The sequence below is a fragment of the Nicotiana sylvestris genome, chromosome 6 (genome assembly GCF_000393655.2).
Source record: "Nicotiana sylvestris chromosome 6, ASM39365v2, whole genome shotgun sequence".
In the NCBI taxonomy this organism is placed as follows: Eukaryota; Viridiplantae; Streptophyta; class Magnoliopsida; order Solanales; family Solanaceae; genus Nicotiana; species Nicotiana sylvestris.
The window spans coordinates 191,479,066-191,483,845 of NC_091062.1; positions in this window are offsets into that span (position 1 = coordinate 191,479,066).

Below are 4,780 nucleotides of genomic sequence, written 5' to 3' on the forward strand. Positions count from 1 at the left end.
TTAATTTACAACACAAGTGGAAAGTGGGGCACGTTGTGAGATGTTAAGAATTGTATCTTTTATTTTGATTTAAGTGTGTGTGTTTCAAATCATTTTCTTAAAGTTTTCAAATGTAATTTCATCTTTGTATAATGAATAAAAGTGTTTGCCTCATGTCCGAACTACGCAAGGTCTGATTCATGCGGGGGCATGATACGTAGGCAATCTCTATAAGATTCGACCACCACAATAAAAGATATATATAATAAATAAAATTAAAAAAATGAATAACAATAAAAATTTCAAGAAAGCTGGGACGACACAAGCAGCCGAGCAAATGCATAATAGAAAGGGATTATTTGTCTAGGAGCATTGCATCTCAACGTGTGATTATATATGTGTTAAACTCTCAAAACTAACAAGTTTGTTCATTTCCAGAATTCAAGCAGTTAGTTTCTCTAAAGAGTATACTGGCATATTATCATTATCACACAAGATCAAAAGGACCAATACCCGAAAGTATGTCTATCCCAGATGTTGACACAGGTATGGAGCTAGAGGAGATGGATGTCGGGAAAATGAAAGAAGAGATGTTTAAACTCAAGCAGCAAATGGCTGAGATGTACCAAGCCTGGTCTACAGGACAGTTACCCCCATCTTACCCAAATAACCCTGCTCCATCAATGACCCAAACTCAGGATAATATTACCACTGAATTATCCCCAAATTTCCCCATTTACCAGCACTACCGAGGCACCACCTCTCAGACACCGCAGTCTCCACCTCCGAAACCAGTTCCATATTTTCCTCCACCTATGACTCCTGTTTTCGTAGCACCTCCCCCTGCTACATTCCACAAATCTCCTAGTGAGCCTACATTCCAGGCCCAGGACAACCAATATTACCCCCCGGAGCCCACCCTCAAAGCCTCCGAAATTCATTCAACCACTCCTCGTTTTGATCTCCCAACCGAAATTGACAAGCCAGCCAAAAATGCTGAACAAGAAGAGATGTTCAGGAAGGTCAAGAGTCTAGAACAATCGTTCAGAGACATGCGAGGATTAGGTGGGCAAGTCAGTGTAGCATACAAAGATTTGTGCTTATTCCCCAATGTACAATTACCAGTCGGCTTCAAGATGCCCAAATTTGACCTATACAACGGGCACGGCGACCCAGTAGCCCACTTAAGGGGTTTCTGTAGCAAGATGCGAGGAGCTGGGGGAAAGGATGAATTATTGATGGCTTACTTCAGTCAAAGTTTAAGCGGATCAGCTTTGGAGTGGTATACACGCCAGGACCATGGGAGATGGTACACCTGGGATGACCTGGCACAGGCATTCGCATACCATTTCCAATACAATCTGGAAATCATCCCAGATCGATTATCTTTGACAAAATTTGAGAAGAAACACAATGAAAGTTTCAGAGAGTATGGTTTTCGGTGGAGAGAACAGGCAGCAAGAGTGGATCCTCCTATGAAGGAGAGCGAAATGGTAGACTACTTCCTCCAAGCCTTGGAACCGACTTACTATGCCCATTTGGTTTCAGCGGTTGGGAAATCATTCAACGAAGTAGTGAAGATGGGAGGTATGGTGGAAGAAGGCCTCAAGACAAATAAAATCATGAGCTATTCAGCAATTAAGGCAACTACTCAAGCTATTCAAGGCGGGGTAGGAGGAATCGGAAGAAAGAAGAGGGAGGAAGCAGCCGTAGTTGATTCAGGAATTTGGTCGGGACCCAGAGGTTCACCGCTTTACTATAATCAACAACGACCTCGCCAATCAGCTTACCACCATGATTCATCCCAACACTACTATCACCCTTCAGAGCCTCATTTTTCCATTAACCATGCTCAAGCATACAATCAGCCACCTGTTCACACCAATTGGCGTGCTCCTGTCACACCAAATACTTACCCACGAGCCTATCCCGGACCAGGTTTCAGGCCTAGGCCAGCATTCAGGGGAGAAAGGGAACAGAAAAAGAAAACTTACACTCCATTGGGAGAGTCTTACACTAGTCTGTTCCACAGGCTGAGACAGCTAGACATGCTGAGACCAATACAATCCAAGCTACCCAATCCTCCTCCAAAGAATCTGGATTACACCATTAGCTGTGAATATTGCTCCGGTGCACCAGGCCATGATACGGAGAAATGCTGGCATTTGAAAAATGCAATACAAGAGCTGATTGATACTAATAAAATCGAGGTTCAAACCCCCGAAGCTCCCAATATCAATAGAAATCCAATGCCAGCCCATCAAGAGGCCAATATGATAGAAATCATACAAGCTGATGGGGAGACAAAGAAGCCGTCACAAACTGTCATGATGATCAAGTCTCATGAAGCCAAGTCAGATAAGCAGTTAACAGAGGAGAAGCCGATACCTAAGCAGAACAGAAATGGTGATGAACCATCTACGATAGTCGAGGAGGGATCATCGAGCAAAGTTGCCACAAAACAAGAAAGGCCGAAAGTGATAGTACCAAGGGTTGCCAACAAACCCATTGTATTCGTGGAAGGAGCTCGTACAGATCGGGTTATTATCACACCTGCAACACAGCTGCCAGTCATCAACAACAAAGCCATCCCATGGAACTATGAACGGGTAACTGTAATGTACAAGGGAAAAGAAGTCAAGGAAGAAGTGTGTGAGGTGCAAGGCTTGACTCGTTCGGGAAGATGTTTTACGCCCGAAGAGTTAAGAAAAACTAAAAATAATCCAACACCAATAAAGAGAGCTGTGACGGAAGAAGAGGCGGAAGAGTTTTTAAGAAAAATGAAACTCCATGATTATTCTGTTGTGGATCAATTGAAGAAGACGCCCGCTCAAATTTCATTGTTGTCATTACTGATCCATTCAGAGGAGCACCGTCTGGCTTTGATGAAAATCCTGAATGAGGCTCATGTTCCTGAAAAAATCTCTGTAAATCATTTGGGAAGAATAGCCAACAGAATCTTTGAGACAAACAGAATTACATTTGCTGATGATGAATTGCCTGTGGAAGGTACCGAGCACAACAGAGCTCTTTACCTCACCGTGAAATGTGAAAACTCCGTAGTAACCCGGGTATTGGTTGACAATGGGTCAAGTGCAAACATCTGCCCTCTCTCCACTTTAAGCAAATTAAAAATTAAAGAGGAGAGGATCCAGAAGAATAGTATCTGTGTACGGGGGTTTGACGGTGGAAGCAGAGATTCATTTGGCGACATAGTGTTGGAACTAACAATTGGGCCAGTTGAATTCACAATGGAATTTCAAGTGTTGAACATAACTGTTTCTTACAACTTGTTGTTGGGTCGACCATGGATCCATGCTGCTAAAGCAGTCCCGTCAACACTACATCAGGTTGTCAAGTTTGAATGGGATCATCAAGAAATAGTTGTACATGGGGAAGAAAGTTTAAATGCTCGCAGCAGTGCCATTGTACCGGTCGAGGGAATAGAAAATGACCAGGGACCATGGGTATACCAAGTGTCCGATACAGTGTCGGTAGAGAAAATTCCAGAAGGGAAGTACCTTCCGAATCCAAAGATAACCTCTGCTTCAGTCATGGTAGCTTATGAAATGTTAAAGAATGGTTTTATACCCGGCAAAGGTCTGGGCTTATCTTTGCAAGGAATTATACAACCAGTATCTCTCCCCGAGAACTGGGGAACATTTGGTTTGGGATTCATACCCACTATCACCGATGCGAAAAAGGCCAGAAAGCTGAAACATAAGGCATGGGATCTTCCAAAACCAGTCCCACCTCTATCAAAGTCTTTTGTCAAGACCGGTGCTAAAAATCGCCCGATAACAACAATTCCTAAATCCCGGGTCAATCCTGAGGAGGAATTAATTGAAAGATTCGAGAAATTGTTTGATGATGTGAATATGTTGGAAAGCGGAGAAGGGTGTAGCAACGCAGAAGTTCAATTCGTTGGGCCAGAAACAAAGCTTAATAATTGGAAAGCCACTCCTCTCCCCATTCGAAAGGAGTCTTGGTAGTTTATTTTGATTTTCTTTCAGTTTGTTTGGGTTACTTCAGGGTTGTAATCCCAAAGCTTATCTTACAGTTTGTTTGAAGTGTGCAAAACCTTGTTATCTTTCATCATCCAATAAAAAGCAGTTTCCTTTTTATTATCATTCCTGATAGTTTTCTTTTCTTTTTCTTCTTTCCTGTACAGTTCTTTTTACGCTGGCTCTAGTGATATGGCATGCATGAGGAATCCTCAGCCCAGTCTTAAAAATCAATCTGGTTCCGAAATATTAATTCAAGAAATATATTGTGATTATGAATCAGAATATGATGAAGATGAGGTTTTTGAAGAGATTAGTAAAGAGTTAATTCACTTTGAGGAAAAAATCAAACCTAACTTGAGTGATACCGAGGACATCAATATAGGGGACACGAGTAATATCCGGGAAACTAAAATAAGTGTCCATCTCGAACCAAAGATCCGAGAAGAGTTAATTAAAGCACTCATAGAATTCAAAGATGTTTTTGCATGGTCATATGACGACATGCCGGGCCTGAGCACTGATTTAGTGGTTCACAAATTGCCCACCGATCCAACGGTGCCTCCTGTCAAGCAGAGGCTGAGAAAATTCAAGCCTGATATGAGTGTGAGAATTAAGGAAGAAATCACCAAACAATTGGAAGCAAAGGTCATTCGAGTCACTCGATATCCTGTTTGGTTAGCTAATATCGTTCCTGTACCAAAGAAAGACGGCAAAATTAGAGTATGCGTCGACTACCGCAATCTCAACAAAGCAAGTCCGAAGGATAATTTCCCATTACCCAATATCCATATTTT